The sequence below is a fragment of the Podarcis tiliguerta genome (assembly GCF_965153285.1).
Source record: "Podarcis tiliguerta genome assembly, chromosome: 16".
Taxonomy (NCBI): Eukaryota; Metazoa; Chordata; class Lepidosauria; order Squamata; family Lacertidae; genus Podarcis; species Podarcis tiliguerta.
In genome coordinates, this window is record NC_139549.1 from 2164417 (window position 1) to 2190633 (window position 26217).

Consider the following 26217-nt stretch of genomic DNA (forward strand, 5'->3'; position numbering starts at 1 on the left):
GAAAGCTCTTGCTTTCAGGGAGAAAACGAATAGCCAAGATCACATCAATAATAGCAGAGAGACATCACAAAAACCTCAAATGAGAGAGGGACACACTTCTCCTTCTTCTGCTCAGCTTTAGAGCTTGATACCGGAGTCTATCGTTCCTTTACCTTCATCTGACCCAGTTCCTACCTGCATGTTGGTAGGACTACCAAGACAGATTGGGGCAAAAGAACCAAACCAAAATTGATCAAGCATAGAGCAGCCCATGAGTGAGAAGGTAAGGGAGGGAGATCTCAGAGGAGGGGAAGGGAAGAGAACACAGGAAGAAAATGCAATATCTTGAAAGACCCAAGATCCAACTTTCCTAAGGGAAAGGGAACTCAGTGAGGAAATTTTAAAATGATTCAGCGTGTGAGTTCCTGGAAACTTTGGGCCAGAGGCTCAGGCACAAGTTGTCATGGTGGGCTTCCACCATGGATAGCTCTACTTTCCAAAAATGACCATGTGGGGATGCCCTCGGCCAAGGACCTCACCAGCCCCATCCTCTGCCTCCACAGCAACCACCTCCGTAGCTGCCCCATCCTCCTCCGTAGCCACCCCAGCCTCCTCCGTAGCCACCACAGCCGCCTCCGTAGCCACCCCAGCCACCTCCATAGCCACCTCCGTAGCCTCCGCAACAGGGTGCATCACAGGACACAGCACAAGAGTCACGGGCGCAGCTCATGATGGGTCCTGGCACGGTGATGCAGAAAGGTGGCTGCTGGATCACGACATGGTGCGGAGGGCATTGAGACTCGCAGGTGAAGCCACAGTGTCCGTAGGTCATCTTTCCTGGAGATAGGAAGGTCTGAAATGGAAAGGGAGTGTGAATAAGTCTAGGGACACCATTTGGCACTGGGATGAACAACTGGAGAACAACAATCCTGGAGTATTGTTATTTTATAGGGTCGGGGGAGAAATTCAATTCAGTTCACATTTAAAGGAAGGCCTACTTAATTTGCAGTTTCTTAATCAATAGGTGAATGGAAATGCAGCTGTCCTTTACAATTCTCACTTCTCTGAATTTTGCAATGCATCGCTGCAGCAAAGTATTCTGTACAAGAATATATGTACTAAGGTAAGGTGTATTTATGAATGTATATATTTCCTAAAATAACATACAACAATGTGTTGTGTACAGGGGAACAGCTTTGCAAAAAATGTGCATATTAGGCAAAATTGCATGCAAATGTTGGGATGCTCCCTACTAGAATGCTGATGAATCTCTCTCTCTCTCTCTCTCTCTCTCTCTCTCTCTCATATCTGAAGAAGTGTGCATGCACACAAAAGCTTATACCCAGAACAAACTTAGTTGATCTCTAAGGTGCTACTGGACAATTTTTTAATTCCCTTCATTCCTTTTCTTTCTTTCTTTCTTTTTCTTTCCTTCCTTCCTTCCTTCCTTCCTTCCTTCTCTCTCTCTCTCTCTCTCTCTTTCTCTGAGTTTGTGATGTAGAGAACTAGAGAAAGATTGATAAGCTAAGACAATGAGAGAAACCAAAATGGACAGATTCCCCCATCCCTAGACTTATTCCCAACTTCAAAAAATCAATGGACTAACTAGAAAGTTTAACATGTGCTAAAGATAATGTGCTCAGAAAATGCAAGCTATACCTAGCATAGTAAATTCAGAGATGAAGCATCAACCTTGTAAGGTAAATCTAGTCCACCTTTCTCCACACTGCAGGTCATCCAGCAGCAGAATGTCCCCTCCAAACGTCTGCTTGAAAACCCCAGGTAAGAAGGAGAGTCCACCACTCTTTATGTATACTTGGTTCCACTGTTAAATTCCTACTAGCATCAAAAGCATTTTCTCACTCCATGTTCAACCAAAATCTATCTCCTGTCACGTAAACCCATTGGATTGAGTTCTGCCCTCCCAATGCACATAGACACAAACAGACAGACACAACCTTTTACTGCAAACATTGCTTCCCAAATATCCAATTCTTACCAAGATCCACTTCAAATCAACAAAGAGTCTTTAGCTTCACTGCAAAGATTCAATTAGACTTACTTTCTCAAAGGAGAAGGAGTCTGGAGATGTTGTTCCTCAAAAGAACTGTTGGAGAATCTGAGCATCAGTGGAGCTTTTTATACTGAATTTGAGGCGGCCAAATGGGCAGGCAAAGCCACCGCGTTTGACCCATTCAAAGGTTGTCTACCTTCTGTCGCTCCAAACAAATGTAATTGTTACCCTATTTGTTTGTGCTAATTATTTGGTGGCATGACATAACCAATGCAAGCAGATTCCGCCCTGCACCATCCTTTAATTTTCAGCTGTTTTATGAGCTGTTTTATGTCTCTTTCCCTCTCCCCAATTATTATTATTTCAGAATCTCCTATTCTGGGATTAATCTGAAAGCCTTAGCTTAGTTTGTTAACAGGATGGAAGGCACTGGAGACAGTGGGATCATCTTTGGGTGGAATATTTTGCAGAGCATATGGTTTGAATGGAGAACTGCAGGCCTAGATAGACAAATGGTGTCCTCCTAACACCTCTCAGCACCCATAACAATCGGCAGCTCCCAGAATTCTTCAGGGAAATTCATGACTGTTCAAAGTGGTATCATAGTGCTTTAGATGTATAGTGTGAATGTAGGTACAGACTGTCACCATTCGATCTCCCACCACCCCTTGGAGCTGATCACATGTTTAATTAGGGCTTTTGGGGGGGGGTCTCGGCCTGGGTCTCCTTCTTCTTTTCCATACATTTCTGAGCACAATTCAAAGTGTTGGTGCTGACCTTTAAAGCCCTAAATGGCCTCAGCCCTGGGTACCAGAAGGAGCGTCTCCACCTCCATCACTCAGCCCAGACACAGAGGTCCAGCTCCAAAGGCCTTCTTGGAGTGAGGGTACAGGAAATCAGGGAGAGGACCTTCTCAGCCATGGCTCCCACCCTGTAGAACACCTTCCCATCAGATGACAAGCAGATAAAGGACTACATAACTTTTAGAAGACATCTGAAGGCAGCTCTGTATCAGGAAGTTGTTAGTGTTTGACATTTGCTGTGTTTTTATATGTGCTGTAAGCTGCCCAGAGTGTCTGCGGAAAACCAGCCAGATGGGCAGAATATAAATTAATAATAATAATAATAATAATAATAATAATGCAAAACCCATGTTTAATTAGGATTAAAAATTCTTAAGGTTCTGCAGCTCTGCTCAGGTCTGTGTTATCCTGGACTGGATTGGACCTGATCCAACACACCAGCTCAAATTCTGAATTCTGAACCTGACCAGGGGAGAGATGCACAAATGAAATGCAGTTATTATTATTATTATTATTATTATTATTATTATTATGACTTCCGGTTTTGCTGCTGCCATTGTAGAAGCGCGGAAAAACCACTCCGAGGTTTTCCGAGCGGCACGGGGGTCGGGGGTTGCTGCAAGGGCACTGCTCACCCCCAAACCCCAAGGGGATAATCCTTGGGGGACAGGGACACCCAGCGGCATCAAAGCTGCTCTCCTGTCTCTCCGGGTTTTTTTTAAGAGCCAGGGAATGGACGGAGTGACAGACGTGAAAGGGAAAGTACCACCACCCCGCGCTGCTCTGCCTCAAGCTTCAGATGGAAAGTGGAAAATTTTCATAAAGAAGCAAACTGAATCCAAAGCTTACACAAGACAAGATCATCTGGAAAATTTTACAAAAATATTAAAGAGGATTCAGATGCTGTAAGATGAAAAATTATTATTATTATTATTATTATTATTATTATTATTATTATTTATACCCCGCCCATCTGGCTGGGTTTCCTCAGCCCCTTTGGGCAGCTCCCAACAGAATATTAAAAACACAATAAAACATCAAACATTAAAAGCCTCCCTAAACAGGGCTGCCTTCTAAAAGTCTGGTAGTTGTTCTTCTCTTTGACATCTGATGGGAGGGCGTTCCACAGGATGGGGGCCACTACCGAGAAGGCCCTCTGCCTGGTTCCCTGGAACTTGGCTTCTCACAGGGAGGGAACCGCCAGAAGGCCCTCAGAGGTGGACCTCAGGTAGAACGATGGAGGTGGAGACGCTCCTTCAGATATACTGGACCTAGGCCGTTCATCATCTCTATGGTCCATGAAGACACAGCATGGGCTCCATCATAGCTAGCAGCCATTGATATGAATTTCTACAAATTTCTCAAATTCTCTTTTAAAGCTGCACCAGTTGGTGGTTATACCTGGTTGGTGGTGAAAAATCACACAATCTGGCCATTAGACAGTTAGACAATCCCACCAAAAGACGATCACAGTGAAGCAGTTGTATCTCCAGAGCTATCCATAGTGTTAGGAATCTAGCCAAAGCTTTTGGGTCAATCTCAGATCACAGTAGGACATTATGAAAATAATGATAAATGGAGAAGAAGGGGAGAGGAGAAAGAAGAGCTCATAAAGGGCTTGAAAATTAAAGGATAGTGCAGGGCGGAATCCGCTTGCCCTGGTTAAGACATGCCACTGAATAATTAGCACAAACAAACAGGGTAACAATTACATTTGTTTGGGGTGACAGGAGGGATACAGCCTCTGGTTGGGTCAACCACGGTAACATTGCCTGCCCATCTGGCCACCTCAAATTCAGTATAAAAAGCTCCACCGATGCTCAGATTCTCCAACAGTTCTTTTGAGGAACAAGCTCTCCAGACTCCTTCTCCTTTGAGAAAGTAAGTCTAACTGAGCCTCTGCAGTGAAGCTAAAGTCTTTGCTTTGTTTTGAAGTAGGTTTTGGTAAGAATGGGATATTTAGGAAGCAAAGTTTGAAGCAAGAGGTGTAGGGTGGGCGAAAGGGCAGGACTTGATTGAATTGGCTTAATAGCTGCAGGGGGTGTTCTAGCACTGACTTTCCAGCCATCAACAGGGAGTCGACTCGATGACCCTGATATTGACAGAATCACCCATTCTATTTTAGACCTTCCTATCTCCAGGAAAGATGACCTACGGACACTGTGGCTTCACCTGCGAGTCTCAATGCCCCCCTCACCACGTCGTGATCCAGCAGCCACCTTTCTGCATCACCGTGCCAGGACCCATCATGAGCTGCGCCCGTGACTCTTGTGCTGTGTCCTGTGATGCACCCTGTTGCGGAGGCTACGGAGGTGGCTATGGAGGTGGCTGGGGTGGCTACGGAGGCGGCTGTGGTGGCTACGGAGGAGGCTGGGGTGGCTATGGAGGTGGTTGCTGTGGAGGCAGAGGATGGGGCTGGTGAGGACCTTGGCCAAGAGCATCCCCACATGGTCATTTTTGGAAAGTAGAACCATCCAGCAATGGAAACCCACCTTGAGGATTTGTGCCTGAGCCTGTGATCCAAGGTCTCCAAAATCTCATTTGTTGAACCCAGGTTCTTCATTGAGTTGCCTTGGGAAACCTGGGTCCTAGGCCTTGTATTTTCTTTTCCCTGTTACTCTGTTGTCTTCCCTTCCCCTCCTCTGAGATCTTCCTCCCCCAACTCCTCTTCATGTGAAAGAACCCTGCAAGACTTCGGGAAATTTCTAAGCAGAGTAAAAGCCGAGTATCTAAAACCAGAGTCACGCTCAATGCACAATGAGATGTGATTTGTTTATTTTTGATTTCTCATTTGATTCTGTTGACTCCATCTGCCCTGGTAGTTTTCCAGGCATGCAGCAAGGAGCAGGGCAGATGAGGACGGTGGAAATGTGGGTTTCAAAATCACACTCTGTAACTCGGCAGAACAACAACAACTGCTGTGTCCTTCTCCCATCAGATGCTTTCAAGATCTCTCTCTGCTACTCTTGTGGTTTTGGATGTGAACCTTTGCATTTTCTCCTCTTTGAATCAGAATTCTTCCATTGGAAACTCTTGTTTCTCAATAAATTTATGTTGCATCTTACTTTCGGCCTCTCGGTTTTTGATTTGCAATCTGTCTCTCTCACAGACATGACAATCACACCTACACACAAGCAAAAGGTCGTTTCCAAATCTAGTCCTACTCTGAGTGGACCCTTTGAAGCTAATGGTCATGACTAACTTAGGTCCATTGCTTTAAATGGGTTTGCCCTCAGTACAAGCCTAAGAATGCATCTGCGAGTTGCTGGATTGGTGCATAAATGCATCTTGACTTCAACGCCATGTTTCTCCCTAGATGCCCCCAGGAATCCCACAAGGAGGTCATGGAGGGCACAGCCCTCTCCTGCTGTTGTCTGCCCATATCTTGGGAAGGACACATAGCTTGGTGGGACTACCTATTATTTCTGTTATAATGCCTCATTGATGCTTCCAGACCAGCATATCTGATGCTTCTGTACCAACCTCAAGGGCAGCACCACATAGAGCACATTTAAGCAATTCAACTTGGAGGTTACCCTTAGTCATGTGGCTGGAGTTGGTGGCTACTGTAGCCCCACTCCATGTGGAGGGCTACATATATTCCTGATATTATGAAATCTCAGGAAGCAAGAAATGATATTTGCGAGGCACCCTGAGGACCAGCTGCTGGTGGGTGCAATTCAGGGATGTTTAATCTCAGGCCTGGGATTCTCTCATGCCATAATTCCTCATCAAAACATCCAGAAAAAATACACAAGGAAGGAGCAGGATGGAACAGGTCCACATAATCTGGTCATGTTTCTTCTTGTGTAGATGGTGGATAGAGAGAGTGTGAAGAAGGAAACCTTAATTCACAAATGTGACATCCATCTTTGCTGTTCTACCCTGTTTTGCCTCCTGCCAATGCCTTGCCAATGAGAGTTGTCCAGAAGGAATATGGCCTTCAAGCTGAAAAAGGTTCTCCATTCGTGGGGAGTGGCAGGGGCTGGTGGCTGCGGTGAATGGGCGATGAGTGGCAAACAAAAGGGCTCCAGAGAGGGGCTGCTTAAAATGGTGGCCACTCAAGCACTGCCACTGCTGGCACCAACAAAGCCCAGCCCCCTTCCTCCTCTAGGCAGGGTGGGGAGAATCCGGGAGGAAGGAGGTGCCGCTGCCACCGCCGTGTGTGAGAGAGGGAAAGAATGTGAGTGCTAGTGAGCCACACGATGATTCCTGGACCGTCCATGGACTGGATCCCGAAGGCAATTGGGCCTGATCCGTCCCGCGGGCCTTAGTTTGCCTACCCATGATCTAAGGCTTCCACATAAAACCAAGACATTTGCCGGTATGGTATTGTTTGCGACTCCTCTAGGTAACATCCGTCAGGGCAGCTCGGCCAGCCCTGCCCTTTTCCTGCATTCCATCGTCAGTGTGCAAATATTGGAGGCGGGTGTCACTGATGTAGAATAGAATGTTCTTATTTTCATCTGAGGAATGTTGGAGGGTATCCAGTTGCTCACCAGGTGTCAGCTTTGCTCCGGAGCTGACAGAGGCTGGGAATGAGGACAGACGACAATGAAGAAGAGTTTGGATTTGATATCCCGCTTTATCACTACCCTAGGGAGTCTCAAAGCGGCTCACATTCTCCTTTCCCTTCCTCTCCCACAACAAACACTCTGTGAGGTGAGTGGGGCTGAGAGACTTCAGAGAAGTGTGACTGGCCCAAGGTCACCCAGCAGCTGCATGTGGAGGAGTGGAGAAGCGAACCCAGTTCACCAGATTACGAGTCCACCACTCTTAACCACTACACCACACTGGCTCTGAAAGAGAGATAAGAATACTAGAATGTGAGGGGGAAGGAGGGAGAGCCTAGCTGCCTGACTACAGAGAGCAGGCAGCAGATGGCAATGGTAACCTGATCCCTGAGCATAGTGGGCAAAGAAAGCAGGGCCCAAGCAGAGATACACAGACTGGCAGTTTGAGCTCAGATGCAGGGGAAGGGAAGCCAGGAATAGCCCGCCCAAAAACTCGAAGGCGCGAAAGGTATGTGAGAGGCGGGGAAAAGAGCGAAAGCGAAAGGGCTTTCCCCCCTGTGGGAGGAAGAGGAAGGGGTGGAGTTTAGACCTGGAAACTGCGAACTTGGAGTCAAACATGAACCTTGCTATGGACCTCGGTTGGTCGCCATTAAGGGGCCTGGTAGGAATTTTTTCCACTTGGCAAATTGGCACCAGCCACTTGGTTTTTCACCTACCTCGTAGCAAATCACCACAACTTCCTTGGTATTGGCAGTTAGGCATTGGTATTGGTATTGTTATGTAGATGAAGGGGGGAGAAAGCGCCATCACCTGCCCCACATATTGAAGGGTAGTCCGATAAAGGATTCGGGGGGGGGGTGGCTGTCCGAAGCCTAGGGAGGTGAGGGCCTAAGGCACGCCCCCAATTGGTGACCCCGGGGGAGTTCCTAGTTGATGTGCATCAGCAGAACTCCCCCTACTGGTGGTTAACCCTTCCTTGACTTCAAGTGGATGGGCTGAAGCCGGATAGTCGGTTAGAACCAATGCCTAAGCCAATACCACTCGTCACCTGTAACCAATAAAGTTGTGGCCATATTTAGCCCATTAACCTTAAATATCTGTGTCATGTGTCTTTATTTCCACTGGGGGGGGGGGACTCGCCACACAGAGCAATAAACCTGAGATGATTGCTGCTGGTGTCTCGCTTCTGTGGGAGAGCCAAGCCATTACACCAGGGTGGGATGGCTTGAACATATTACACTGTCAGGGACTGGACAGCGGAGGAGGAATGGTGGAGACCACCTCCCTCTCCTCCTGAGCCTTCCAGAGAAGAGGAAGAGAGTGTAGATTTACAACAGTGGTTTGAGGGAGGTCATAGCCCCGAGGCTGAAGAGGGGGAAAGCTGGGAAATAATGGTAGAGGAGCAGCAAGAAGAAGAAGCACCAGTTTTGTATAACTCCTGTTATACAAAAATCTCCAAATGGGTCCATATCCAATGTCTAAATCTCCTGGTAGAGGACAAGGATCTAGAGATTACGCTAAAGGTGGCCAAATTCTGTGTGACTGCCATAAAACTTAGGGAACAAGCTGTACTACCAAAATGATTAAGGTTTTAAATGACAATTTTAGGTTATATTTTAGTGATCAAGCTTTAATGTATATTTTTAAGGTAAAGGTACCCCTGCCCGTACGGGCCAGTCGTGTCCGACTCTAGGGTTGCGCGCTCATCTCGCTCAAGAGGCCGGGGGCCAGCGCTGTCCGGAGACACTTCCGGGTCACGTGGCCAGCGTGACGAAGCTGCTCTGGCGAGCCAGAGCCGCACACGGAAACGCTGTTTACCTTCCCGCTATAAAGCGGTACCTATTTATCTACTTGCACTTAGGGGTGCTTTCGAACTGCTAGGTGGGCAGGAGCTGGGACTGAAAGACGGGAGCTCACCCCGCCGCGGGGATTCGAAACGCCGACCATACGATCAGCAAGTCCTAGGCGCTGAGGTTTTACCCACAGAGCCACCTGCGACCCCTAAATGTATATTTTTAACTGCCGTTAAATCTGAATTGTCTCTGCTAAACCCAATTGCAATTCAATGTATTCCTGTTGTGTTTTATGATTTTTCTGATATTGTAAGTGAGCCAGAACTGGTCACTTCAGATTCAAATTCAAATTCAAATTCACCAGGGGAGAGACAAGTGACAGACTCAGTGTCTTTAGAAAGTAGGAGAGCAGACCTCAGGGGCAGAAGGCGCAGATCAGCCACCGTAGAGATGACATATTATGGGATTTCACTCTGAGCAACACCATTAGTACAAGAGGCAGGCTTTTCTAAGCCTCCCTGTGAATATTGAACAAAAGACTTTGGGAAGAACTCTCTTTGTTTATCTATTCCTGGCAGCCTACTGGGGTGGGGATGGGGAATCGGATTCCCTGACGCCTGACACGCACTGATCCTGGCTCAACTGCACTGGCCAGTTAGTTTCCAGGCCCAATTCACAGCTCTGGTTTTGACCTTAAATGGCTCAGGGGCGCAATATCTCAAGCACCACCTCTCCCCGAATAAAACGACCCAGACTCTACAATCACCAGCTGAGGCCTTGCTTTGTATGCCTCCTTCACAAGAGGTCTGGAGGGCAACAACATGATAATTTGCCTTTTCTGCAGTGGCTCCGTTTGTGGAATGCTCTTAACACAGAGGTCCATTGGGCACCTTCATCATAGGTCTTTAGGCACCAGATGAAAACTTTCCTCTTCATCCGGGCTTTGGGATAACTACCACCCTACAGTATATCCTTTTAAATGTCTATGTGTGCGGGGAGTGAGATTATTGGTAGGTCCCCCCCCCCTTGTTTTTATGTTGCACTTTGTGGTTTTCTTCTGCATTTTATGCCATGGACTTCCCTGAGATCTTTGGATGAAGGGCGGTATACTTTTGGTGTTGAAGGCAAGATGCACTTATGCACCAATCCAGCAACTCACGGATGCATTCTTAGGCTTATACTGAGAGCAAACCCATTTAAAGCAATGGACCTAAGTTAGTCATGACCATTAGCTTCAAGGGGTCCAATCAGAGTAGGACTAGATTTGGAAACAACCTTTTTCTTGTGTGCAGGTGTGATTGTCATGTCTGTGAGGGAGACAGATTGCAAATCAAAATCCGAGAGGCCGAAAGTAAGATGCAACATAAATTTATTGAGAAACAAGATTTTACAATGAATGAATTCTGTTTTGAAGAGGAGAAAATGCAAAGGTTCACATCCAAAACCACAATAGTAGCAGAGAGAGATCTTGAAAGCATTTGATGGGAGAAGGACACAGCAGTTGTTGTTGTTGTTCTGCCGAGTTACAGAGTGTGATTTTGAAACCCACATTTCCACCGTCCTCATCTGCCCTGCTCCTTGCTGCATGCCTGGGAAACTACCAGGGCAGATGGAGTCAACAGAACCAAATGAGAAATCAAAAATAAACAGATCACATCTCATTGTGATTGAGCGTGACTCTGGTTTTAGATACTCGGCTTTTACTCTGCTTAGAAATTTCCCGAAGTCTTGCAGGGAATTCAAGATGGTTCTTTCACATGAAGAGGAGTTGGGGGAGGAAGATCTCAGAGGAGTGGAAGGGAAGACAACAGAGTAACAGGGAAAAGAAAATACAAGGCCCAGGACCCAGGTTTCCCAAGGCAACTCAATGAAGAACCTGGGTTCAACAAAGGAGATTTTGGAGACCTTTGATCACAGGCTCAGGCAGAAATCCTCAAGGTGGGTTTCCATTGCTGGATGGTTCTACTTTCCAAAAATGACCATGTGGGGATGCTCTCGGCCAAGGCCCTCACCAGCCCCATCCTCTGCCTCCACAGCAACCACCTCCGTAGCCGCCCCATCCTCCTCCGTAGCCACCCCATCCTCCTCCGTAGCCACCCCAGCCACCTCCATAGCCACCTCCGTAGCCTCCGCAACAGGGTGCATCACAGGACACAGCACAAGAGTCACGGGCGCAGCTCATGATGGGTCCTGGAATGGTGATGCAGAAAGGTGGCTGCTGGATCATCACGTGGTGAGGGGGGCATTGAGACTCGCAGGTGAAGCCACAGTGTCCGTAGGTCATCTTTCCTGGAGATAGGAAGGTCTGAAATGGAATGGGTGATTCTTTCAATATCAGAGTCATCGAGTCAACTCCCTGTTCATGGCTGGAAAGTCAGTGCTAGAACACCCCCTGCAGCTATTAAGCCAATTCAATCAAGTCCTTTCGCCCACCCTACACCTCTTGCTTCAAACTTTGCTTCCTAAATATCCCATTCTTACCAAAACCTACTTCAAAACAAAGCAAAGACTTTAGCTTTACTGCAGAGGCTCAGTTAGACTTACTTTCTCAACGGAGAAGGAGTCTGGAGAGGTTGTTCCTCAAAGGAGCTGTCGGAAAATCTGAGCATCGGTGGAGCTTTTTATACTGAATTTGAGGTGGCCAGATGGGCAGGCAATGTCACCGTGGTTGACCCATCCAGAGGCTGTATCCCTCCTGTCACCCCAAACAAATGTAATTGTTACCCTGTTTGTTTGTGCTAATTATTCAGTGGCATGTCTTAACCATGGCAAGCGGATTCCGCCCTGCACTATCCTTTAATTTTCAAGTCTTTTATGAGCTGTTCCTTTCTCTCTCCCCCTACCTGCACCCCCATTCCCTAGATTTACTCATTGTGCTCTAGGATTGACTCAAAAGGCTTAGCTAGATTGGTCACAGGATGGATGTTGCTGGAGACACACGTAGTTCAGTGGGGGGTCTCCTCTTGTTGGGTTTGTGGGTCTGTCTCCTATTCCTGGAAGGATGTCATTTGATTTGTTTATCTTTACATTTATATCCCATCTTTCCTCCACGGAGCTCATGGTGGCATGCACATTTCCCCCCCCCCCTTTTTATGTTCATAGCAACCCTGTGAGGTAGGCTAGACAGAGTCATTGTTGTTGTTTAGTCGTTCAGTCGTGTCCGCCTCTTCGTGACCCCCTGGACCAGAGCACGCCAGGCACTCCTGTCTTCCACGGCCTCCTGCAGTTTGGTCAAACTCATGCTGGTAGCTTCAAGAACACTGTCCCACCATCTGGTCCTCTGTTGTCCCCTTCTCCTTGTGCCCTCCATCTTCCCCAACATCAGGGTCTTTTCCAGGGAATCTTCTCTTCTCATGAGGTGGCCAAAGTATTGGAGTCTCAGATTCAGGATCCGTCCTTCCAGATGCTGGCCCAAATTCCATCCCATTGAGCTTCATGGCTAAATGGATTGTTTGAGCCCAGGACCTCCCAGGTCCTATTCTGACATCGAAACCAATACACCACCTCTTTCTCTGTGCCATGACAAGGTTTTCTTTATTTTAAGATTGAGCGGGGCTGCATTTTATGGATCAGTTTTGTAACTGAAACTGAATTTAAGGAATCCCTGATTGACTAGGACATCCAAGTGTTTTCTACAAAGAGTTTGGCTGGGCAGCTGTAACCTGAACATAGACACCAGAAATTGACTTGTTCTAAATCCTATACTTTATCCTTACAGATCAGTATTGTCTACTCATTTTCTGGCAGCTGAAATAAATTTAAAAAATTGTCCAGTAGCACCTTGGAGACCAACTAAGTTTGTTCTGGGTATAATCTTTTGTTTGCATGCACACTTCTTCAGATCCACTGGTTCAACTGGACAATTTATTTATTTATTTATTTATTTATTTATTTATTTATTTATTTATTTCAACTGCGTCAAACCAACACGGCTGCCTACCTGAATCTAGAACCATTTTCTGGAAGCAACTCTCTGGGTTTCAGGCACTCCCAAACCTATCTAGAAATGACAGGGATTGAACATGGTTCTTTCTGCATGACGCAAAAGCTGCTTGACCACTTTGGTGCTTTCTCAAAATATGATTTCTCAAGGTTATGAAAAAAGGGCTGATTTAGGAAGATGCCTTATCTGAGTCAGATCATTGGTCCATCACGCCCAGTATTATCTACAGCTGTTCTTCAGGATTTCAAGCAATAAACATGTCCTGGGCCTAAATGCAGAGGCTAGGGATCGAATCTGGGTTCATGTACTCTACCTCTAATCTATACCAGTTCTTCTATGTCCATTTCTAGATAGTACCTTTGGAAGAAAGAGCCAGATTAATCTCACACGGTGGGTGCAATGCAGCTAGGGATGAGTGAACATATGCACTTGGGTTTCCCTTAGTATCTTAGTATTTTTATAGCATTAAGAGGATCAGGACATAAGATTGATCACCCATCTAGACCAGCATCTTGTTCTCATAGTGGCCAGCAAGATGCCTGCAATCAGGACCTGAGTTGTCCACCTGAGATTCCCAGCAACTAGTATTGAGAAGCATCTTGCCCCTGACAGAAGAGGTAGAACATAGTCATCTCAGTAGCCACCAATAGCCTTCACCTCCATGAATTTATCCAGTACTCTTTTAAAGTCATCCAAGTTGGTGGTCCTCACTGCTTCTTGTGGGACTGAGTTCTATAATTTTGCTATGTTCTGCATGAATAATTCATTTCTTTCAGTTTTCCTGAATCTTCCAGTAAAGTTCTGCCAGTATCAGTTCAGTTCAGTTATCTACACTTCCACAAATACTTTTGGAGAGGTAGTGTGGTGTAGTGGTTAGAGTGTCAGACTAGAACCTGGGGGACCAGGGTTCACATCGCCACTCAGCTATGAAGCTCACTGGGTAACCTGGGGCTGGTCAACGAATCTCAGCCTATCCTAACCACACAGGGTTGCTGCAGGGATTAAATGAGGAGAGGGAAAACTGTATGCGTTACCATAACTTCAATGGAGAAAAAGTGCAATAATAAAAAAAATTCTCATGAAAGTTCATCAGAATATGAGTGCAAAATTGTCTAGATACAGTGGTGCCCCGCAAGACGAAATTAATTCATTCTGCGAGTTATTTTGTTCTACGAGTTTTTTCGTCTTGCGAAGCACCAATGCGTATTGACGGTTTCCCATAGGAATGCATTGGCGGTTAAAAAAAAAAAAAGGCGCAAGACGTTTCGTCTTGCGAAGCAAGCCCATAGGGAAATCTGTCTTGCGAAGCACCTCAGAAAATGGAAAACTCTTTCGTCTTGCGAGTTTTTCGTCTTCCGAGGCATTCGTCTTGCGGGGCACCACTGTATACTAATTTTTGCATGCAATTTTGCTTTGTGTACCCATTTTTGCAAATCCGCTCCCCCTAACAATATGTATTTGTGTATGCTATTTTCACTAAGATACTCATTTTTATGCAGGAATGGGCCTGGTTTTAGGACAGATAACTCAGTTGGAGAACTGCATTGAAAAATTCAGAGAAATGCAAATTTCAAAAATCGTTGCGCTTTCGGTCTGTGCATTGTTTCAGATAGTGCGAATTAGGTTACCTAATTCAGCGCAAACTGAATTCAGTTTCTCTCCCATTCAACTCAGTTGCATCAACTCAGACCAGTGGAAGATGGGTCCTGTAAACAAGCGGAAACAACAATAGCAATGCAATTATTATTTCAGGATAAATATATACCCAGATAAGGCGCCTATAAACAGTGACCCAATTAGCGGATGCATAAAAAAATAATGTTGCGTTTACATTCCCCGCCTTAAAGATGCTGCCAGAGAGTATAGAAATCTCCCATAAACAAACCATGAAACAATCCAAGCATTTGAGCTCATATAAATGTTTGATGACTGTTTATGAAGCTGGTTGAAAGCTTTCATTTAGAGGAAGCCTTGCAGCCCTTCAGCCTCTTTCTGCACTCCCCGCTCCCATCGTGCCACTTGGTAAAATGAGTTATTGTCTTTCTGCAAAGCATTGGTAAGCAAACAAATAATTCTGAAGAGTGTCACTGCTCAGCAGCAGAGTAGAAGCAGATTTAGGGCAGCACAACTGGTTCTACTGTACTGGGTGACAAGCCTAGGGGCTGCCACATGCCATCCAAACAATAATGTAGCAAATTGAGCAGAACAGAAGGCGAGAGGTGGGGGTGCCAAATTTTGGGCTCTCCCAGGGCGCCGCTGAAATCAGAAAGACCAAAGTCTGCCCCTCAGCAGAACATCTGCTTGGCATTCAGAAGCCCACACGTTCAATCCCTGGCATCTCCAGGTTAGGACCAGGAGAGACTCCTGTCCTGAAAAGCGCTCAGAACCACTGCCAGCCAGTGTCAACAATACTGAGGTAGATGGACCGATGGTCTGACTCAGCATATAGCAGCTTCTTACTTAAATAAGCCCAATATTCAGCACCTTGAGGACTAGAGTCTTATGTTGTTGTTGTTTAGTCATTTAATTGTGTCCGACTCTTCGTGACTCCCTGGACCAGAGCGTACCAGGCACTCCTGTCTTCCACTGCCTCCTGAAGTTTGGTCAAACTCATGTTCATAGCTTCGAGAACACTGTCCAGCCATCTCTCCTCAGTCGTCCCCTTCTCCTTGTGCCCTCCATCTTTCTCAACATCAGGGTCTTTCCCAGGGAGTCTTCTCTTCTCATGAGGTGGCCAAAGTCTTGGAACCTGAGCTTCAGGATCTGTCCTTCCAGTGAGCACTCAGGGCTGATTTCCTTCAGAATGGAGAGGTTTGATCTTCTCGCAGTCCATGGGACTCTCAAGAGTCTCCTCCAGCACCAGAATTCAAAAGCATCAATTCTTCGGCGATCTGCCCTCTTTATGGTCCAGCTCTCACTTCCATACATCACTACTGGGAAAACCATAGCTTGAACTATACAGGCCTTTGTTGGCAAGGTGATATCTCTGCTTTTTAATCAATGCTCTGGTCCAGAACAAACTACCACCAGCATATGACCCAGGCAGATCTAGAGGAGCACAACCATTTGGGTCACATTGGTTGGATTGTGGCTGCCCCTGTTCCGTGGAACAGCAACCCTGTCAGGATAACAACAGATGTCCACTGGATCTACACTTTCCAGAATTGGTCGAAGACAGTGCTATTTTTCTAGAACTTATCCTTGTCATTCAGCGTGAATGAATTGCATACACACAGGGTAGTTCAGCCTCCCTTGAATGAGTGATACCTTTCCAAATGTATACCTTTTTGTTCCGTCTGTGAATTTATCTTCTTCCCCCCTTCTGCAATAAAACTTGTCATGGCATTCATGTAGTAGCCTTTGCCCATTTCTTTGTTGTTTTGGTTCCCAGGGTATATACTGAATAAACTGGCAGTGCTGGGTGAGATCCCAAGGACAGTAATACTAAAAGGAAAGGGAGTTCATGATGGCTGGGAGATTGTTAAGAGGGAGATAGTAAAAGCACAACTTCAGGCAATACCAATGAGACGGAAACATGGAAGGTGCCTAAAGAAGCCAGGGTGGCTATCTAAAGAACTTTTAACTGAGTTAAGATTAAAAAAGGATGTGTACAAAAAATGGAAAAGGGGGGAAACCACCAAAGAGGAATTCCAACAAATAGCCAGCACGTGTAGACACAAAGTCAGAAAAGCTAAAGCACAGAATGAACTCAGGCTTGCCAGAGAGGTTAAAAGCAACAAAAAAGGCTTTTATGGGTATGTCCGTAGCAAAAGGAAGAACAAAGAAACAGTGGGGTCACTCAGAGGAGAAGATGGTGAAATGCAAACAGGGGACACAGAAAGGGCTGAACTCCTCAATGCCTTCTTTGCCTCAGTCTTCTCCGATAAGGAAAACAATGCCCGACCTGAAGAATTTGGAGCAAATGATTCAGCAGTGGAAACACAGCCCAGAATAACTAAGGAGATAGTACAAGAATACTTGGCTAGTTTAGATGTATTCAAGTCTCCAGGACCAGATGAACTGCATCCAAGAGTATTAAAAGAACTGGCAGATGTGATCTCAGAACCACTGGCAGTCATCTTTGAGAACTCCTGGAGAACAGGCGAAGTCCCGGCAGACTGGAGGAGGGTAAATGTTGTCCCTATTTTCAAAAAGGGGAAAAGAGAGGACCCAAATAATTACCGCCCAGTCAGTCTGACATCAATACCAGGGAAGATTCTGGAGCAGATCATTAAGCAAACAGTCTGTGAGCACCTAGAAAGGAATGCTGTGATCACCAATAGTCAGCATGGATTTCTGAAAAATAAGTCATGTCAGACTAACCTGATCTCGTTTTTTGACAGAATTACAAGCCTGGTAGATGAATGGAATGCAGTGGATGTAGCCTACCTTGATTTCAGCAAGGCATTTGACAAGGTGCCCCATTATATTCTTGTAAAGAAGCTGGTAAAATGCGGTCTTGACTATGCTACCACTCAGTGGATTTGTAACTGGCTGACTGACCAGACCCAAAAGGTGCTCATCAATGGTTCCTCTTCATCCTGGAGAAGAGTGACTAGTGGGGTGCCACAGGGTTCTGTCTTGGGCCCGGTCTTATTCAACATCTTTATCAACGACTTGGATGATGGGCTCAAGGGCATCCTGATCAAATTTGCAGATGACACCAAACTGGGAGGGGTGGCTAACACTAATAGGGAAGGAGGGGGTGTGAGCCTTAAATGGGAGCACTGTCATTTCTAGGCGATGTGCTCTTTGTTCTCTCACTGTAATTATTAAAAATTCTAACCGGTAAGACACTCCTTTCGTTTGATCTTTGTTTTACTGCCACAGGGGAAGGAAGCCAATTCCCCAAAGCCTGACAAGAACATAGTGGTGACTGACACCTTAGGGGAGCAGCCTGAAGATGAAGGGGGAGTACAGAGCACATTTCAGGTCTCATGTCAAGCAGAAAAGAGTGACCACAGGCCAGATGCAGGTCTGAGGACAAAGTGACCTTGTCTTGCACCTTCCAATGTCAGTGCCCCAGTGAGCTTCAAACCACTGCTGGTGGCATCACTCCATGAAACTGAAGGCAGTTTAAAATGGCAGCTTACTAGATATCCAGCCCTACTATTTTGTAGTAAAGGTAAAGGTAAAGGGACCCCTGACCATTGGGTCCAGTCGTGGACGACTCTGAGGTTGCAGCACTCATCTCACTTTACTGGCCGAGGGAGCCGGCGTACAGCTTCTGGGTCATGTGGCCAGCATTACTAAGCCGCTTCTGGAGAACCAGAGCAGCGCACGGAAACACCGTTTACCTTCCCGCCAGAGCGGTACCTATTTATCTACTTGCACTTTGACGTGCTTTTGAACTGCTAGGTTGGCAGGAGCTGGGACCGAGCAACAGGAGCTCACCCTTCTGATCTTCTGACATTCTGATCGGCAAGTCCTAGTCCCATCTATTTTGTAGTACCAGGACCCAAATACAGGGTGGGCAAGGCGGTTTGGAACAAGATTCAGTAATGATAGGGCCTCTGACCCTCAGAAATCCCCCCCCCGCCACACACACAATGCTATGTGCATAACTGCCTCCTATTATTTGTCTCCTTCACCCTGAGATTTTACTCTTTCCACATGACAGGATAAAACCCTGAAACTTTAGGTCACACTCTGTGATGTTGTGATCCTATCTCATCCCCGCCAACATTTCTCTGATGAAAATAGGGACATCCCATTCCATAATGACAACTTTACAATTTGTACCCCACACTTCTTACTGGGTTGCCCCAGCTACTTTGGGCAGCTTCCAACATATATAAAAACACAATAAAACATTAAGCATTAAAAAAAAAACCTTCCCTATACAGGATTGCCTTCAGATGGCCCCGGGATCAGACAACTGTGGGCAAGGCAACTAGAGTGAGAACTCATGCCATGAAAAATCTTGCAGGACAAGACAGGATATGCAGGGCTCAGAGTACTTGAGAATTTACCAGCTGGTAAATTGTGAGAGCTTTGAAATGGGCTACACAAGACCTGGCAACCAGCTTATTGCTGAGTCTTGTCGAAGGCTTCCTGAAAATCAGCTGACAGTCATGTCATACTGAACATTTTGAACGGTGCTTTGTGGGTCATTTGTGCATTTGTCCATATGGTTTGATCTCAAGCGACGTGGGCAAAAAGAGTCACCTGGTGTCACTGCAATGTCAGGTGGTGGACAGGAGGGTGACGCCACTCATCTGTCAAATTAGCCCTGCGGTGGGTGGGGAAGATAACAATCTGGTCCACTAGTCCGATCCAGTTCCACACCTATGGTTTATAGACAAGAATCTGAGTCACAAATTGAGCCTGGAAGCAAAATGGCAGTCAGAGCAGTTTGACCATGATGGGTGAAGCATAGACCATACAATTAGACCCAGTTAACAACCATGCTGTGGTGTTGTCCATTAGGTGTGTGTGTCCCTATTGTCCCTCTATCTTCCTCAGCCCCATATCCTATTCCAGTGATGCACCCTGGGATCAAAGTCCAGGGCCCCACAATCAGGGAAGGGGGAAAATAACCACTCTGAGCAGAAGTGGGGAAACATAGACTGAGATCCTGGATCTGGTCTTCCAGTCCCTCCAGCTGGCCCTTGTGTCTCTCCCAAGGCTATCCTATCAGTACTCTGCTTCGTTTTCTATTCAAGTGGCTTTTCCTGACAAATGAACGAACAAAAACCTAGATCCATTAATCCCAGAATAGTCTACACTGAGTGGCAGTTGCTCTCCATGATTTCAGCAAGGAAGTGTCTTCCAGCCCTATCTGAAGACTGTACCTTGTGAGAATTGTGCATATCGTGCAAAATTAAATCCAAAAAGAAATGCTTGTTAAATTTGCACTAAGCTGCTGCTGAATTTTCTTGACCACTTTGATCCTCACATGGCCAAATGAAGCTCAATGCCTCTTAGCCTAACAGGTTTGTTTTGTTTTGTTTTGTTTTGTTTTGTTTTGTTTTGTAGGGATTAAAAGAGGATAAACCATGCAAACCATCTTAGCAAAGATGTGAAAATGATGTGAGCTGAATTTAAGGTAGGGAAAACGGGGAAATTGGGGAAACTAAAATCAATGGCTTCCCATCAACTCTCCCCTGCAGCCAACATTCTTATGATTCATCTATTCATGACATGTCAGTGTTATGGATGGATGAATCAATCATGAGAATGTCAGAACAGCCAGGACACCGCCAGGCACATGTTCTTCCAAGCCAGCTGCAAAGTTGACTCTTCTCTGCTACAACTGCCTCCAGGGTATCTTTCAGTATGGTGAGTGCATTGTGCTTCTGTGTTCTGCATTTCATAAAGGGAGGTGCGATTGTAATCTCCTCAGGGCCATTCCACCCATGAGACAAACGGAGGCCCCTTGCCACTGCAGGAAAAACAAAGAGAAGCTGCAGCTTCTGGTGAGATCTTGTGAGAGGCCCACAAAATTGTCCTGAGTATGAGTACATGTGATCTTGGAGTGCAAATTGCTACTACCTTAAATAGCAGCTCCTATACCAGTGTTTTGTTTTGTTTTTAAACTAAGGTAATACAAAGCTCAGTTTTAAATGATATTGAAATTGGTGGTTGCAAGAACCAATGATCCCTTATCTTTAAGTCTGAACAAAATGCTTGTTTAACCTGGAGGTAGGCTGTCTGAATTTTGCATTGCTTTGTAACTATTTGTTGGGTCTCTGGACCATAATAAAGATTGATTGATTGATTGACTGACTGATTAATTGAAATCATAAACCATTCTATCAGTCCCCATCAACCTCTCAGACCTATTTGGATGCTAAGGAATCAACACAAGGCACACTAAAGGAAAAGCGCAATAACTAGTCACAGGAACAAGACTGAATGACATGGCCTATGCAATCCCTTCCAAATCTTACAATTCTATTGAGAAATGTGGTTGTGGGTTTGTTTGCTTTGCAGCACTTATTGCTACTATTTAGCTGTTACCCCTACACCAGCAAAATCAAAACCAGAACACAGGTAATATGAAGCACAATTTTTTTTTAATGATATTGAAAGCATATGCACAGAGTGTCAGAACACGTTGAGACATAAAGGAAGATCTAGATGCAACCATGGTTTGTATTGAAGAACAGCATAGTAAACAGTAAAGAGAATTTTCCAAAAAAATGGAGGGTAATGGAGTGTGGAGACCTGGATTTCAGAGATGCTCAGAGAAGCCACGATCAACCTCATCTGGAGATCGTGTGCGCTCGTTGTCTCTGAGAACCAGGCTCAGAAGCTCAGCTGCAGAACTTTGTCAAAAATTCATTGCCGGGTCATTTCTTGGGTTTCTATGGGCTCCATCTGGCCTTGGTCTGGGCAGGATCTTACCAACAGCCCCCACGGCCACCCCAGCCTCCGCATCCACCCCAGCCCCCACGGCTGCCCCAGCTGCTGTAGCCCCCATAGCCGCCATAACATCCACGGCCACCCCAGCCCCCACGGCCTCCCCAGCCACCATAGCTGCCATAGCCGCCATAGCCTCCATAGCCGCAGCAAGGTGCATCAGTTGACACGGCGCATGAATCCTCAGCACAGCTCAGGATGGGTCCTGGGGCGGTGACGCAGAAGGGGGGAGGCTGGATCCACACATGGTGCGGGGGGCATTGCGATTCGCAAGTGAAGCCGCAGTGTCCGTAGCCGAAAGTCATCTTTCTGCAATGAGTCGGGGTCTGAAAGAGCAAGCGAGGGAGTCCGGTAAACCAAAAGGCAAGGAGCACAACAGAGGCTAGATGCACAATGTTCTCACATCATTAAATTTTTGCTGAAGAAAGGGAACCTACGAACTCAGCCTGGGTGGAAGACTCTTCGGTTTTGGCTTCAGAGCAGTCGCAATGAAGTTGAGACTGGTCTAAACAATAGCTAGAATCCAAGGGTTGTATGAAAATAAATTCTTCTCTGAGTAGGCCCACTGGGACCAATGGACCTCCAGTGAAGCAGAATCTACTAGCTTCTGAGGTAGTTAGCTGTGTCCATTGTTTAAATGGGTCACCTCTGGGTAGGACAACTCATGACATCCAGACCTATCTTGTGGGCCAGCAGAGAACAAATGTTCAATGTTGTCTATATGACAACCCTTCAGATGTTACCATGTACCACCTAACAACCTCCTGTTCTCCTCTTCCGGTGAAACAAACCCAGTCACTTCAACCTTTCCTCATCGACTTGTTCTCCAGAACCTCTGAGATCTCCCTTGCACTTTTCTGAACCCATTTGAACTTGTTCTTATATTTAATTAAAAGGAAATAATTCCAGCTCACCTGTTCTCTGAGGAGCAGAAGACGAGAGATGATGTGCTTGAATGCTGGGAGAGCAACTGATGGAGGGACTGCTTGAAGGGAGTCCTTTTTATACTGTGAGGAAGCCAGCGCAGGAATGCTCTCTAGGGTTGATGCAATTATTTACCAGCCAAGATTTGTTGGCTGTAAGCTCTGATCTTCGGGTTATAATTGCTAGGTGACAATGAGCTTGCTTTGCTGTTGGGTCTGCCATTATTTCCAAATTAGAGGCACTTCTCTCCTTGTAGGACCCTTTAATTTCATGTGATGTCACAATCACCCTCTCTGGACACGCAGAATGGCTTTGCAGTTTTATTTGATGATGGCTCAATGACCTTGATGGCTGGTGCCTACTAGCAAGTGGAAACATCTGACATTCTTTCTTTTTAATGTTTAATTGGACTGCTTTATTGCATATTTTAATTACAGTTTAATCTGGTTTAGTCCCCTCCTTGTGTCCTTTTTTTTAAAAAAAATAATTATTAAGCAATTTCAACATAACATATTGCGTGGCGAATCCCGCCCCCTCCCACAGATGGAGTAAATAAAGACACCGGACACCGCAATTTAGGTTAATGGGCGAAAAATGTCCACATCTTTATTGATTACAGGTAAGAGCGGTATTGATTACAGGTTAAGAGCGTGAAGCTGAGGCTCCAGTACTTTGGCCGCCTCATGAGAAGAGAAGACTCACTGGAAAAGACCCTGGTGTTGGGAAAGATGGAGGGCACAAGGAGAAGGGGACGACAGAGGACAAGATGGTTAGACAGTGTTCTCGAAGCTACAAACATGAATCTGACCAAACTGCGGGTGGCAGTGAAAGACAGGAGTGCCTGGCGTGCTCTGGTCCATGGGGTCACGAAGAGTCGGACACGACTGAACGACTAAACAACAACAAGAGCGGTATTGACTTTAGGCATTGGCCCTAACAGACTATCCGGTCTAACCGGGAAGGGTTAAGCACCAACAGGGGGAGCCCCCCGAGATGCACATCCCTGGGCGCTCCCACTCGGGAGCACTCTTTAGGCCCTAGCCTCCGTTGGTTTTGGACGAGGCGACGCCCCCCGGAGTCCTTTAATGAACTACCCTTCAAGAATTGGGGGAGGTGATGGCGATCCTCCCCCCCCGACCTCATTTGCATAACAATACCCCGGCCAATGCCTAACCGCCAAAACCAAGGAGTTGTGAGGTTTTGCCATGAGGTAGGCGAAAAAACCAAGTGGCTTCAAAATTCAGCCAATCAACCAAATGGAAAAACTCCTACCAGGCCCCTTGCGGTGACCAGCCAAAGCACATAGCAAAGTCCGAATGCACACCTAGAGGGCGGGTAGGTGGGAAACCGCAGCTGCTGTAGGAAAGAAAAGGGGCGGGCCGGGGCTGCCCTAACCTTAAGAGCTCCTGGTAAGCCCACCCCTAGCGCCAGCCGATTGGCTGGCTCTGATTGGGATGAATATTAATGAGACAGGCGAATCCCCACGAAGATTGTAGATGGGGCGTGAGCCCGCAACCCCCCCCCCCCTTTAGGTCGGGAGTGGCTTTATCAAATCAATGATCACATACATTATTCCCCTCCTTTTTTCCACTCCCCTTCCATCCCTCACTTCCCACCACCACCAGGGAATTCCCTCAGCTCCACTCTCTGATTTCTCTGCACATATTATTCTCTGCATGTTATAAAATTGTACATATCCTGACATTCTTGGGTGGCTGCTGTAAATGAAGTTTGGCGGTTGCAACATAGTCTACAAAGCAGATGGGCGCATGAGTACTGCAACAGCCTAGCAAGAATAGCTGAATCATAGAATTTCATTATTTATTGCATCTTTCCTCTCCAGCGAGCTGAAGGTGAGGTACATAGCTCCCCTCTTTCTCATTTACCGTATTTTTTGCTCTATAAGACGCACCAGACCATAAGATGCACCTAGTTTTTGGAAGAGGAAAACAAGAAAAAAAATATTCTGAATCCCAGAAGCCAGGACAGCCAGCAGGATCGCAGCGCAGAGACCCTGCTGGCTGTCCTGGCTTATGGGATATCCACGCACAGCCTCTCATCCCCTGCCCGGGAGAGGCTGTGCGTGGCTAAGGCTCCCCCAAGAGCCGCACACGCTCCACACGGCTCCTTAAAGGGAGGGCTGAGCAGAGCCTCCCTCCTGCATTCGCTCCATAAGAAGCAAACACATTTTCCCTTTCTTTGTAGGAGGGGGAAAGTGCGTCTTATAGAGTGAAAAATATGGTAATCCCTTTTCTTTCTCATTTAATCCCCACAACTACCCAGCAAGGGGGTCGATTGGGAATTTGAACCCTGGTCCCTCCCTGGTCCCAGCCTGACAGTCTATCCACAATGCCAACTTGAGAACCGGAAATGAACAGATTTGACCATTCCTCCGGGGACGCGGGTGGCGCTGTAGTCTAAACCAATGAGCCTCTTGGGCTTGCCGATCAGAAGGTTGAAGGTTCAAATCCCCGCGACGGGGTGAGCTCCCGTTGCTCAGTCCCTGCTCCTGCCCACCTAGCAATTCGAAAGCATGTCAAAGTGCAAACTCAGGAAGGCCCCAGTTCTGTGAGGCCCTACCAGTCACAGGGCCTGGCTCCTGCATGCACTCCTGACAGATGCAGAGAGAGAGAGAGAGAGAGAGAGAGAGAGAGAGAGAGAGAGAGAAGCTGATGCTATCTTTGTTCCGTTGATGAGTCACAAGAATTATAACCTGTCCTGCTTCAGGACATGCTTTTCATCAACCTCAGGACTGACATGAGCTGCATGTTAAAGCAAAATGCTAGATGATGGCAGCCCTACTGGTTACCTTAAGGTGGGACAGCCTTGAGCAGGTGTAGTGGGAATTATAGTATATGCTTGGATAGATTGCCTACACAAGAAGCAACGTAAAAAATAATGTGTGAAAGGATGTTGTTAGGAGAATCTGCTTACTCTGAGTGTATATTAGAATGTGTTAGGAAAGTTTGTACAGGAAAAGCTCAGCTTTGAGCTAGCCTGGTAGAGAGTTCACCTCCTGTCCCTCTCACTGAATCAGCCATCCAGCTCTGATAATGCAGGCATGCTTTTTCTCCGAGAACATGACTTAATTTCTATGCATGTGCAAAGCTGAGCCGAAGAATGCCTTCATACAAACCTGTGTAGTTTATAGGCCTGTAGACCCCACTTTTGTGAGTTTGTCTGAAACCACTGTTGTTCTGACCAAGTAAAGTCTCCTCAGACATTACAGTGACGTGTCTATTGAGGAAATCCACCACACCTCACTCTGTCTAATGGACGTTTTCATGTGAGGAACCTTCACATCTCTCTTTTGATCAGCTTCTGTGGTCCCAGATCTTAAGCACTTTGATCACTTCTTCTGGAGTTTCTTCACCAGCCTTCAGCCCCACACTCCCTGTCTCATAGTGAGGAGATTAGGACAAACCCAACTGGCACTTCCATTACAGAGAAATGTCACTTCCCCTCTACTTTTAAGCAGCCATCGGTGCCATCAAGACACCAGCAGCCATTGTACAAATTCCCACTGACCTCTTAGACTTATTATAGAATCACAGAATCTTAGAGCTGGAAGGGACCCCAAGAGTTGTCCAGTCCAATCCCCTGCAATGCAGGGATCTCAAGTAAAGCGTTCATGACAAATAGCCATTTAACCTCTGCTTTCAAACTTCCAAGCAAGGAGAGTCCACAATCTCCCGAGTTCCACTGTCAAACAGATCTTACCATCAGAAAGTTCTTTCGGATGTTTAGTCAGAATCTCCTTCCTTGTAACTTGAAGCTGTTGGTTCAAGTCGTGCCCTCCAGAGCAGGAGAAAACAAGCTTGCTCCTTCCTTCATGGCCGTGGCGTAGCGTGGGGGGTGCAGGGGGGGGCCGGCCGCAGCGGGC

General features: G+C 46.4%; 3 long non-coding RNA genes across 4 annotated transcripts in view; 1 reads left to right on the top strand and 2 right to left on the bottom strand.

Annotated features, from left to right (window-relative positions):
- On the bottom strand, positions 1-2205 carry LOC310666288. Of its 2 annotated transcripts, none has more exons than XR_014505854.1 (3): positions 2042-2205; positions 646-832; positions 1-591 (listed from the first exon to the last, which is right to left on the bottom strand). It is a non-coding gene; the product is annotated as an uncharacterized lncRNA (long non-coding RNA). The 2 variants fall into 2 exon arrangements; XR_014505855.1 differs by having other exon boundaries at positions 1-612.
- Positions 2206-4586: 2381 nt separating this feature from the next.
- On the top strand, positions 4587-5421 carry LOC310666278. The gene is made up of 3 exons (XR_014505842.1): positions 4587-4677; positions 4922-5108; positions 5163-5421. It is a non-coding gene; the product is annotated as an uncharacterized lncRNA (long non-coding RNA).
- Positions 5422-11117: 5696 nt separating this feature from the next.
- The window catches only part of LOC310666249, a 69090-nt gene continuing 53990 nt past the window's right edge, over positions 11118-26217 (bottom strand). Inside the window, exon 3 of the long non-coding RNA XR_014505806.1 lies at positions 11118-11131. This is a non-coding gene — a long non-coding RNA (uncharacterized lncRNA). The remainder of the gene's footprint in view (positions 11132-26217) is intronic.